Source organism: Oncorhynchus mykiss, chromosome 8, assembly GCF_057628025.1.
Source record: "Oncorhynchus mykiss isolate SJ-2025 chromosome 8, ASM5762802v1, whole genome shotgun sequence".
Classification (NCBI taxonomy): Eukaryota; Metazoa; Chordata; class Actinopteri; order Salmoniformes; family Salmonidae; genus Oncorhynchus; species Oncorhynchus mykiss.
The window spans coordinates 88,677,501-88,690,548 of record NC_143029.1 but is presented as its reverse complement, the minus strand read 5'-3'; the positions used below and the strand labels follow the sequence as shown (position 1 = coordinate 88,690,548).

The 13,048-nt window shown below is 42.9% G+C and overlaps 1 pseudogene across 1 annotated transcript in view; it reads right to left on the bottom strand.

Moving 5' to 3' along the window:
- Positions 1-1,710: 1,710 nt before the first annotated feature.
- LOC110504868 (noelin-3-like) overlaps positions 1,711-13,048 on the bottom strand; it is a 22,042-nt pseudogene continuing 10,704 nt past the window's right edge. Inside the window, exons 3-6 of the transcript XR_016482810.1 lie at positions 9,678-9,833; positions 8,845-9,247; positions 2,629-2,735; positions 1,711-2,423 (exon numbers count right to left, since the gene is read on the bottom strand). The product of XR_016482810.1 is annotated as a noelin-3-like (transcript). The remainder of the gene's footprint in view (positions 2,424-2,628; positions 2,736-8,844; positions 9,248-9,677; positions 9,834-13,048) is intronic.

Genomic DNA, 13,048 nt, shown 5'->3' with positions numbered 1-13,048 from the left:
ACAAAATGAGAAAAAAAATCTTGAAAATCACATTGTAGGATTTTTAATGAATTTATTTGCAAATTATGGTGGAAAATAAGTAACACATCAGTAACACACTACGCCACCAGGGACTCAAATCCTGCAGTGCCAGACGTGTCCCCCTGCTTAAGCCAGTACATGTCCAGGACGATCTGAAGTTTGCTAGAGAGCATTTGGATGATCCAGAAGAAGATTGGGAGAATGTCATATGGTCAGATGAAACCAAAATATAACTTTTTGGTAAAAACTCAACTCGTCGTGTTTGGAGGAGAAAGAATGCTAAGTTGCATCCAAAGAACACCATACCTACTGTGAAGCATGGGGGTGGAAACATCATGCTTTGGGGCTGTTTTTCTGCAAAGGGACCAGGACGACTGATCCGTGTAAAGGAAAGAATGAATGGGGCCATGTATCGTGAGATTTTGAGTGAAAACCTCCTTCCATCAGCAAGGGCATTGAAGATGAAACGTGGCTGGGTATTTCAGCATGACAATGATCCAAACACACCACCCAGGCAACGAAGGAGTGGCTTCGTAAGAAGCATTTCAAGGTCCTGGAGTGGCCTAGCCAGTCTCCAGATCTCAACCCCATACAGCACATACAGCAACAGCCCCAAAACATCACTGCTCTAGAGGAGATCTGCATGGAGGAATGGGCCAAAATACCAGCAACAGTGTGTGAAAACCTTGTGAAGAATTACAGAAAACGTTTGACCTCTGTCATTGCCAACAAAGGGTATATAACAAAGTATTGAGATAAACTTTTGTTATTGACCAAATTCTTATTTTGCACCATAATTTGCAAATAAATTCATTAAAAATGCTACAATGTGATTTTCTGGATTTTTTTTCTCTCATTTTGTCTGTCATAGTTGAAGTGTACCTATGATTAAAATTACAGGCCTCTCTCATCTTTTTAAGTGGGACAACTTGCACAATTGGTGGCTGACTAAATACTTTTTTGCCCCACTGTATAGTGCAGTCTCAGATGGCACCCTATTCCCTATATAGTGCACTGCTTTTGACCAGAGTTCTAGGGTGACATTTGGGATGAAAGCCATAGAGAGTATGCCATAGAGAGTATGCCATAGAGAGACTGAATAAAGCATACTCCTATTGATACTGTTGCTATGGATACAAAAGCTACAGAGGCATGATACCCAAAACCAAAAGTCAGTCAATTCAGGAAGTGTTTTAAATGTACAATTCCAAAATTTCTACACCTTTTCAGTTTATTGAGATATTATCAAAAGTAGATGGCTTTTTTTTTCAATTATTCAATAGGAATTTCAGTTTACTTCCTGAATTGACTGGCTTGAATTAAAATTGACTAACCCTACACCAAATCTCTCATGGTCTCAGACGTACAGGGTCCAGTGTAGAGCAGCTGAGAGTTTGTCATGCTTTTTGGAGGCCAAACTACTATTACAATACATTTGCATTAGACAGGAAGTGTGCTGAAACTTTATCCAGTTTTTCCAGAGTTTGCAGGCCAAAGTCTTCGATACCCTGGCCATCCAGGAAACTATCAATGTTAAGCCTTGCATTAGGAATTTGAAAAGAAAACAAGAGGGCCAAAGATGGATTGTCAAAAGAAGAGAGCAAAAAATAAAATGGAGAGACACAACAAGAGAACTCCAACAATGACTGGCGGAACACCAGAACACCAGGAATGTTAGTCAGTGTTCCAGTGGGTTCCTCTGAGATCCTATCAGTTCTTCCTCCTCAGGAATCATCCTCTGTCTTGATGATGTGGAACAACGTGATGTTGAACAGAACCTGGTGTCCGTTGTTCCAGCCGTACAGAGCCCGGTCCCTGGCGTTGTAGCCCAACATGGACATGTGGAAGTACTGGTTATGGAAGGGGATGTCTGTGTACTCATAGCTGGATGTCTTGGTGGAGTACGAGTAGTAGACCTTAGCACCAGTCAGGTGAGAGTTGGTGATGTAGAGTGTTCCGCAGATCATAAAGGACTCCCCCGCATTCCGTTTGGAATATTCCGTGTTCCATGTTCCGAGGATTTGTAGTGTCTCCGGGTTGAGCTGGCTGATGACGATGTTTCCGGCGTTCTGATTGGTGGCGTAGACGGCCCACAGACCCAGCTCGTCGGCCATGAGGTCTATGTCGGAGAAGCCTCCCCAGGTGTAAGGGTAGACGTTGTGGAAGCCGGCGTTCTCCAGGGCTCTCTGGGTTACCACGCGGCCCGTCTCGAAGCGGTAAGACACCACGATGTTGCTCTGGACCTTGTTGTAGTACAGAGAGCCGTTGTGCACCACGTGGTTGGTCCCGGCCCACTTGAATGGCAGGTTGTAGGTTCGAGACTCGACCCCGGAAACAAAGTCTGCTATGGACTTGTACTCTTTGACGATCTTGTTGTTGGTGTAGCTATCCATGTACCAGACCTGGGTTGGAACACAATACCATCATTAACAATTTAAAGGTTTAATTGAAAACCTTTTATCTACAGGTAGAAAAACATAGTAGAACATCCCTGCCTCCCATCATCCCTTACCTCGTCCCTCCCTCTCCTCAACCCCCCCCCCCCCCCCTCAACCCTCCCTCCCTCCCTCCACCCCTCATCCCTCACTCCTCCCTCCCTCTCCTCACCCTATTGTTTGTAGGGGAGGCCTGTGGATCTGTCATCCAGGCTCCAAACCGTGTCCCAGAGGTCTTCACCGTCTCCGGTCCAGCGATCTTCATCAGTTTACCACAGGCTGTTCACGCACACGACACAACACACACCCCACAGTACTCAGATAGATATATCCACCCCTGACTGTGTTAGCTCTTAACAGTTTATTAACTCTAACCAATCGAACAATCCACCCGGATCTGTTATTATGTTACTAGGACTGAGTCCCAAATGGCGGCAGGGTAGCCTAGTGGTTTAGAGCGTTGGACTAGTAACCAGAAGGTTGCAAGTTCAAATCCCCGAGCTGACAAGGTACAAATCTGTCGTTCTGCCCCTGAACAAGGCAGTTAACCCACTGTTCCTAGGCCGTCATTGAAAATAAGAGTTTGTTCTTAACTGACTTGCCTAGTTAAATAAAAATGTCACCCTGTTTTTTTTCTTCCATATTGTCAGAATAGCTTAGTTCTGTGATATTTTTTGCAGAAAAGGTCGGTTGCGTCCCGACTCGGGGCAGGAGGAAGAAAAACATAGGGTAAGGGGAGGAGTCATAAACGCAAGTGATAACTACACATTCCTCACTGGGTTTAAGGATTAGGGTATAAATGCTGGAAATGTTTTTTTTGGCTTCTTTTGGCTCGCTAGAAGAACCTGTTACTTAAGCTTATTTATACACACACACACGCGCACACACACACACACACACACACACACACACACACACACACACACACACACACACACACACACACACACACACACACACACACACACACACACGTTGATATTTATTACATTTATATTGTTATTATCAAGTGTCAAAGTAAAGTTCTAGAAGGAATCCTCAAGGCTACCTTATTGATTAGAGTCTATAAGTAGCCATTAGAGTTTCATCAACAACTGAAGGACTGATCATCCTGAGGGGGGGAGACAAAAAAAAACGCTTAATAGTTGTAGAGTTACGAGACCGTATCTTCTCGTAAATGCGGTACTTCTCTTATCTATTGTCATAGATAAAAAATTGCATTGGTAGTCTAATGGGGAGTTAGAAAAGGATGCTGGAGGTATCTTATTGGTGATTTATTGGCTTGTCATTACAACCGGTGGGTCTAACTCTGAATGCTGATTGGTTAAAAGTTGTTCATAATTGCTTTAAAAACTCTTTTTTTTTTTGCCCGTTTCTGGAATTTGGAATAAACCTGATTTATTGTTCTGAAACCCCGTGTCATCAAAGAGTCATACAAGTACGTGCCGTTTTACTCCAGGTTCCTAAATTGATTTGATTGATTGAGGATTTAAACCATCTGGTTAATATATCGATTGGGATCAGGAGTAAAGAAACCTGAGACTAGATTATAGTTACTAAGTGTATCGATCACGAGGAGGGGTGATTCTGGGTAGAGCCAAACAGGAAAAAAATGTACCCTTATATTGTCTATGGCTCTGGACTAGACAACTGGGACAGTGCTGTATGGAACTAGAGTGAGGGAGCATAGACACTAGGCTAAGAGGATAACCCACTTACTGAAAAATGCCCTCATCGCGGACGTTGAGATGCAGTCCCTAGCTGATGCAGTCCCTAGCGGATGCAGTCCCTAGCGGATGCAGTCCCTAGCTGACGCAGTCCCTAACTGACGCAGTCCCTAGCGGACGCAGTCCCTAGCGGATGCAGTCCCTAGCGGATGCAGTCCCTAGCGGATGCAGTCCCTAGCTGATGCAGTCCCTAGCTGATGCAGTCCCTAGCGGATGCAGTCCCTAGCTGATACAGTCCCTAGCGGATGCAGTCCCTAGCGGATGCAGTCCCTGGCTGATGCAGTCCCTGGCGGATGCAGTCCCTAGCGGATGCAGTCCCTAGCTGACGCAGTCCCTAGCTGACGCAGTCCCTAACTGACGCGGTCCCTAGCTGACGCGGTCCCTAGCTGACGCGGTCCCTAGCGGATGCGGCCCCTAGCGGATGCAGTCCCTAGCTGATGCAGTCCCTAGCTGGTGCAGTTCCTAGCTGATGCAGTCCCTAACTGATGCAGTCCCTAGCTGATACAGTCCTTAGCTGATGCAGTCCCTAGCTGGTGCAGTCCCTAGCTGGTGCAGTCCCTAGCTGTCCCTAGCTGATGCAGTCCCTAGCTGTAAACTAACTCGGTGGTGTGGTTGTGCGGCATCTATCAGGCCCAGAGAACTAGGAGCAACGAACAACTGACTGTTGTCGGGCAGGTCCAGAGAACTAGGAGCGAGGGACAACCGACTGTTGCCGGGCAGGTCCAGAGAACTAGGAGCGACGGGCAACTGACTGTTGCCGGGCAGGTCCAGAGAACTAGGAGCGAGGGACAACCGACTGTTGCCGGGCAGGTCCAGAGAACTAGGAGCGACGGACAACTAAATGTTGCCGGGCAGGTCCAGAGAACTAGGAGCGACGGACAACTGACTGTTGCCGGGCAGGTCCAGAGAACTAGGAGCGAGGGACAACCGACTGTTGCTAGGCAGGTTAGAGTCTTATGGGCCCACGTTGCTCTGTATAGGGGACTAAGGTGTAATTTGCGATGCATTCTAGGACACACAGTTCCATCTCACTGATGAGTTTATACGATACACTACACGATACACTAGAATAGGTCACAAACGTATCAACGATAGTTTCCTTGCTACATTTCCAGTAACAGGTAAGACTCTGCTTAGTTTAGGATTATAAAACTAGATAACTTTAAATAAAAGGGACAGTCACAGTCCCCACTGGCCCCACTGACCTCCAAATGTACAGTTGAAGTCGGAAGTTCACATACACTTAGGTTGAAGTCATTAAAACTATTTTTTCAACCACTCCACAAATGTGTTGTTAACAAACTATAGTTTTGGCAAGTTGGTTAGGACATCTACTTTGTGCATGACACAAGTAATTATTCCAGCAATTGTTTACAGACAGATTATTTAACTTGTAATTCACTGTATCACAATTCCAGTGCGTCAGAAATTGACATACACTAAGTTGACTGTGCCTTTAAACAGCTTGGAAAATTCCAGAAAATTATGTCATGGCTTTAGAAGCTTCTGATAGGCTAACTGACATCATGGATGTATTTCAAGGCCTACCTGCAAACTCAGTGCCTCTTTCCTTGACATCATGGGAAAATCAAAAGTAATCAGCCAAGACCTCAGAAAAAAAACTGTAGACCTCCACAAGTCTGGTTCATCCTCGGGAGCAATTTCCTAACGCCTGAAGGTACCACGTTCATCTGTACAAACAATAGTACGCAAATATAAACACCATGGGACCACACAGCTGTCATACCGCTCAGGAAGGAGATGCGTTCTGTCTCCTAGAGATGAACGTACTTTGGTGCGAAAAGTGCAAATCAATCCCAGAACATCAGCAAAGGACCTTGTGAAAATGCTGGAGGAAACAGGTACAAAAGTATCTATATCCACAGTAAAATGAGTCCTTGTCACGAATCTCGCCGAAGATGGTGCCTCTTCCTGTTCGGCGGTCGTCGTCGCCGGCCTATTAGCTGCCATCGATTCCCTTTCTGTTTGTTTCTGTTTATTGGGTTTAATTGGGTACACCTGTTTTGAGTTAGTGTTTGTGTTATCTGTATTTTTCCGAACAGTTTTTAGTCCGTTGTATTTTGGGACGGGTTGTTTCATGCGCCCTGGTGTTTTGCATGTCGTGGTTCCACAGTCTATGAAATAAAATATCCACGTACTGAATTACATGCTCTCTGCGCTTGACTCCTCCACTCACCATTGTTAGAAGTTGTAACAGTCCTATACGTACACAACCTGAAAGGCCGCTCAGCAAGGAAGAAGCCACTGCTCAAAAACCGTAATAAAAAAAGCCAGACTACGGTTTGCAACTGCACATGGGGACAAAGATCATACTTTTTGGAGAAATGTCCTCTGGTCTAATGAAACAAAAATATAACTCTTTTGGCCATAATGACCATCGTTATTTTTGGAGGAAAAAGGGATAGGCTTGCAAGCTGAAGAATACCATCCCAACCGTGAAGCACGGGGGTGGCAGCATCATGTTGTGGGTGTGCTTTGCTGCAGGAGGGTCTTGTGCACTTCACAAAATAGATGGCGTCATGAGGATGGAAAATGAAGTGGATATATTGAAGCAACATCAGTAAGGAAGTTAAAGCTTGTTCGCAAATGTGTCTTCCAAATTAACAATGATCCCAAGCAAACTTCCAAAGTTGTGGCAACAAAGTCAAGGTATTGGAGTGGCCATCACAAAGACCTGACCTCAATCCTATAGAACATTTGTGGGCAGAACTGAATAAGCGTGTGTGAGAAAGGAGGCCTACAAACCTGACTCAGTTACACCAGGAGGAATGGGCCAAAATTCACCCAAGTGTGTGTCAGGCTACCCGAAACGTTTGACCCAAGTTAAACAATTTAAAGGCAATGCTACCAAATACTAATTAAGTGTTTGTAATTTCTGACCCACTGGGAATGTGATGAAAGAAATAAAAGCTGAAATAAATCATTCTCTCTAATATTATTTTGACATTTCACATTCTTAAAATAAAGTGGTGATCCTAACTGACCTAAAACAGGGTCTTTTTACTAGGATTAAATGTCAAGAAATGTGAAAATGTATTTGGCTAAGGTGTATGTAAACTTCCAACTTCAACTGTATTCTATATTTATTTACAGTACATTTAAACCTTAATTTTAAACATCTTTTCGTGTACCCTGCCTGGGAAGGATGCATGTATCTTTGTAGTGACTGTGTGTATTGATACACCATGATAATTAATATCTTCACAAGGCTCAATGGGATATTTTACTCATCTACCAATAGGTGCCCTTCTTTGAGAGACATTGGAAAACCTCCCAGGTTTTTTGTATTTGGATCTGTGATTGAAATTCACTGCTCGATTGAAGGACCTTACAGATAATTGTATGTGTGGGGTACAGAGATGAGGGACCGTACAGATAACTGTATTTGTGGAGTACAGAGATGAAGTACCTTACAGTATGTGTGGGGTACAGAGATGAAGGACCTTCCAGATAATTGTATGTGTGGGGTACAGAGATGAGGGACATTACAGATAATTGTATGTGTGGGGGTACAGAGATGAAGGACCTTACAGATAATTGTATGTGTTGGGGTACAGAGATGAGGGACCTTACAGTATGTGTGGGGTACAGAGATGAGGGACCTTACAGTATGTGTGGGGTACAGAGATGAGGGACCTTACAGACTGTATACTGTATATTTCTATGATATGTACTGTATATTTGTATAATACTGTATATTTCTATGATATGTACTGTATATTTGTGTAATACTGTATATTTCTATGATATGTACTGTATATTTGTATAATACTGTATATTTCTATGATATGTACTGTATATTTGTATAATACTGTATATTTCTATGATATGTACTGTATATCTGTATAATACTGTATATTTCTATGATATGTACTGTATATTTGTATAATACTGTATATTTCTATGATATGTACTGTATATTTGTATAATACTGTATATTTCTATGATATGTACTGTATATCTGTATAATACTGTATATTTCTATGTTATGTACTGTATATTTGTATAATACTGTATATTTCTATGATATGTACTGTATATTTGTATAATACTGTATATTTCTATGATATGTACTGTATATTTGTGTAATACTGTATATTTCTATGGTATGTACTGTATATTTGTATAATACTGTATATTTCTATGGTATGTACTGTATATTTGTATAATACTGTATATTTCTATGATATGTACTGTATATTTGTATAATACTGTATATTTGTATAATACTGTATATTTCTATAATACTGTATATTCATATGGTTATGGGTACATGGGTGCATGTCTGTGTGTAATTCCCTGAGTTTGCTCCTCTCCGGTTCCTGCCTGTGTGTCTATACAGTATGTACATAGTACCTCAACTACCACAACCCCATGGACATTGACTTGGGTTCTTGGCCTTGTATACAGCCTTGTTATTTTTTTAAAATGTTTATTGTGTTATTATTTCCTTTTTTAAAATTGAGCAAATGTTTCTTACTTTTTAGCATCGTTGGGAAATGGCTCGCCAGTAAGCGCTTAGCGGTAAAGTAATGTCTACACCTGTTGTAATTTGGCGCATGTGACAAATAACATTTAATTTGATTTGTGTGTGTGTGTGTGTGTGTGTGTGTGCCTAAATGCATCTGTATGTGACTCACTGAGTCTGCTCCTGCAGTTGCGTAGCCTGCTCTCCAGACTCAGGACCCTCTGTTGTAGTTCCTCAGAGTCGTAGGCTCCTATCTCCTCCTGGATGGCTGTGAGCACCATAGACAGGTTCCTGATCTCCTGTTTAAACTGAACGATGAGCTGGGCATCTGTCTTGTACTGTTCCAACACCGGGATCAGAGGCTGTAGGGTCTCCATCTTACCCTTCAACTCCTGGAGGAGGGGAGGATACACAGGGTTTAGTTTGATTCAGTTCAGTTCTATTTGGTTTGATTTTTCGACCCCTGCCTGCCTTGACCCTGACCCTGAGACTGCCTGTCGTTCTGGACCCTTACACCCTGTCTGGATCATTGACCCCTGACTGCCCTGACCCTGAGACTGCCTGCCATTCTGTACCTTACACCACCTGTCTGGATCATTGACCCCTGCCTGCCCTGACCCTGACCCTGACCCTGACCCTGACCCTGAGACTGAGACTGCCTGCCATTCTGTACCTTACCCCACCTGTCTGGATCATTGACCCCTGCCTGCCCTGACCTGTCGTTTGCCTGCCCCTGTTTAAGGAATAAACGTTTGTTTCTTCAACACTGTCTGCATCTGGTTCACACCTTAAACGTGATAAACCTGACTAGGTGAAAAATCTGTCTACGTGTCCCCGAGCAAGGCGCTTAACCCTAACAGTTCGTGGTAGTCGTTCTGGATAAGAGTGTCTGCTAAATTCCTATAACGTAATGCTCTGGTTAAAGACGTTATAATAAGGTCATGTTCTGGTTAAAGCGAGGTCAGAACCACATAACAACCAGAAACAAATCTGTATTTTTCACACCTGGAAGTTTCTGTTGACCTGTGTCTTCCCGTCGGCCTCTACCTGTCTGAACTTTGACCTTAGCCCTTTGAACTGGCCCTCCATCCTCATGATGTACTGGAAGTCTCTCTGAGTCCGCAGGTTCAGTACCTCAATGGACTGGGACATGTTCTGGACCTACGGGACAAGAATGGAAGACCATGGTTAGTCGGCACCATAAGAGAGGAAGAGGAGCATGATTATTCTGTTCCCCCCCCCCCCCCACCAGATGAAGCACCACTGTTCACTTTTTCCATCAAGGGAACACTATTTATAATGGGGGTTACATGGAGAAAATCAGACCTCTCTGAAATAAGAAATGGATGGCCATACCTTCAGCAAAATATATTTTGCTATATATATAATATATATAATATATATAAAAATAGTATTTTATAATTTCATGCAATTCTACTGGATTTTAGCGGGAATATTGTTTTTATTCCACACAAATTAACGAAATTACAGGCTAAGAATGGACAGAGAGATAGGAGGCCTATGAGTTAATCTTATCATATTTCTCCAATGCCAAATCGGGGTGTCTTGTTTGCAACGAAACTGTCCCGGTTTACACATAATTAAATCTGAGACGTCATTAGGAACGTGAGCATGGTACCTTAGGTACCAAAAATTAGGTCTACCTTTCCACCCTAGATAGAGTAGGGCCTACCTTTCCACCCTAGACAGAGTAGACCTACCTTTTCACCCTAGACAGAGTAGACCTAACTTTTCACCCTAGACAGAGTAGACCTACCTTTTCACCCTAGACAGAGTAGGACCTACCTTTCCAGCCTAGACAGAGTAGGGCCTACCTTTCCACCCCAGACAGAGTAGAGCCTACCTTTCCAGCCTAGACAGAGTAGGGCCTACCTTTTCACCCTAGACAGAGTAGACCTACCTTTTCACCCTAGACAGAGTAGGGCCTACCTTTCCACCCTAGACAGAGTAGGGCCTACCTTTTCACCCTAGACAGAGTAGGGCCTACCTTTCCAGCCCAGACAGAGTAGACCTACCTTTTCACCCTAGACAGAGTAGACCTACCTTTTCACCCTAGACAGAGTAGACCTACCTTTTCACCCTAGACAGAGTAGACCTACCTTTTCACCCTAGACAGAGTAGGCCTACCTTTCCACCCCAGACAGAGTAGAGCCTACCTTTTCACCCCAGACAGAGTAGGGCCTACCTTTCCACCCCAGACAGAGTAGGCCTACCTTTCCACCCTAGACAGAGTAGGTCTACCTTTTCACCCCAGACAGAGTAGACCTACCTTTTCACCCTAGACAGAGAAGACCTACCTTCCACCCTAGACAGAGTAGACCTACCTTTCCACCCTAGACAGAGTAGACCTACCTTTTCACCCTAGACAGAGTAGGGCCTACCTTTCCATCCCAGACAGAGTAGGGCCTACCTTTCCACCCTAGACAGAGTAGGGCCTACCTTTCCACCCTAGACAGAGTAGGGCCTACCTTTCCACCCTAGACAGAGTAGGGCCTACCTTTCCACCCTAGACCGAGTAGGCCTACCGACGTAGAAACATGTAAGATTTAACTGCTGGCTACTCTTCTTCTGTGGTTTAACCCAGAGAAGGTCACACGTGTTTCCCTCAAAGCTGTCTGAGTTTAAACATCAAAAAAATATTATGTGAATCTCTTAATCAAATGATAGTGACAGAATTAGATTACTTCCCAAGCAAACTCAACCTCTTCCCATAATGCATCTGAGTCACGTCCTTTCCAGGTATTTCACAGCTTGTTTCGCGAACCAAAGCGCTGTTATAAATCACTTTATATAATCGGATCTGTTTTATTTTCTTCAAAATCTTAAACTAACAACAGGTAGGCCTCTGGTTTTTGCCATTTTCTTTAATTAAAGGTAAGCCTGTGGCATACCCCCCTCAATTCGAGTCCTGGTTTAAACTTAACAGCCCTTCACTGACACTGAGGTAGGCCATTTAAAGAGTGCATGGTGAGTGGAGGAATTAACCGATCAAATCTATGGATATAGCAGCCTATAGCCTGATTTCTCCTGTCAAACAGGTAGGCCTACCCCTTATTTCTACAAACAGGAGGAAATAGGCTTCGACACAAAGCCCTCTTGTTGTTCGTAAGTCTAATTAAAATGAAGACAGTTGAAAGTCATTAATGCCTACTGTCAGCACTATGAGCTGTCCGTTTCTGATTAATTGGTAGCCCCCTGCTGCTGCTTCAAGTTTCAGCACCAAAATGTAAATTACTAGACTTTGGCTTATCGCGAGGACAAATAACTCTTGAGGAATACACCATGGGCAATAAATATATTGTTTTTAATAAATGCAATTATAGTAGTAGAAGACTATCGAAGTTGACCAACCGGTCCTTCTCGTCTTCGCACGCTCCTTCTCAAACTGAACAGAACACAGGCTATAGGTTAGTTTGTGCGCAAGATAGTGCAGTTTTCTGGACTAGCCATTGCGGTGTGTAATACAGTTTTATTTACACCATCCAAGCAGAGCAAAAGACTCGGGAAGGAAGTACATTTTCATAAATATATAACTTTGCTCTGTGCTTCTCCGAGCACTTTATAGCCGACTGTAGAGGCTCCATGCTCTACTGAGATCGGATCCGGACCCAGAACGGGCTCAAGACAGACCCCTGGAATCATATAAACACACATAAGACATGAAACAATGCATATAATTGCAGGAAATTAGCTTTAAAAACAGCAAAATAAATCTCTGCCCCGTTAAAAATGTGTAGAATTGCAGGAAATTAGCTTTAAAAACAGCAAAATAAATCTCTGCCCCGTTAAAAATGTGTAGAATTGCAGGAAATTAGCTTTAAAAACAGCAAAACAAATCTCTGCCCCATTAAAAATGTGTAGAATTGCAGGAAATTAGCTTTAAAAACAGCAAAACAAATCTCTGCCCCATTAAAAATGTGTAGAATTGCAGGAAATTAGCTTTAAAAACAGCAAAACAAATCTCTGCCCCATTAAAAATGTGTAGAATTGCAGGAAATTAGCTTTAAAAACAGCAAAACAAATCTCTGCCCCATTAAAAATGTGTAGAATTGCAGGAAATTAGCTTTAAAAACAGCAAAACAAATCTCTGCCCCATTAAAAATGTGTAGAATTGCAGGAAATTAGCTTTAAAAACAGCAAAACAAATCTCTGCCCCATTAAAAATGTGTAGAATTGCAGGAAATTAGCTTTAAAAACAGCAAAACAAATCTCTGCCCCATTAAAAATGTGTAGAATTGCAGGAAATTAGCTTTAAAAACAGCAAAACAAATCTCTGCCCCATTAAAAATGTGTAGAATTGCAGGAAATTAGCTTTAAAAACAGCAAAACAAATCTCTGCCCCATTAAAAATGTGT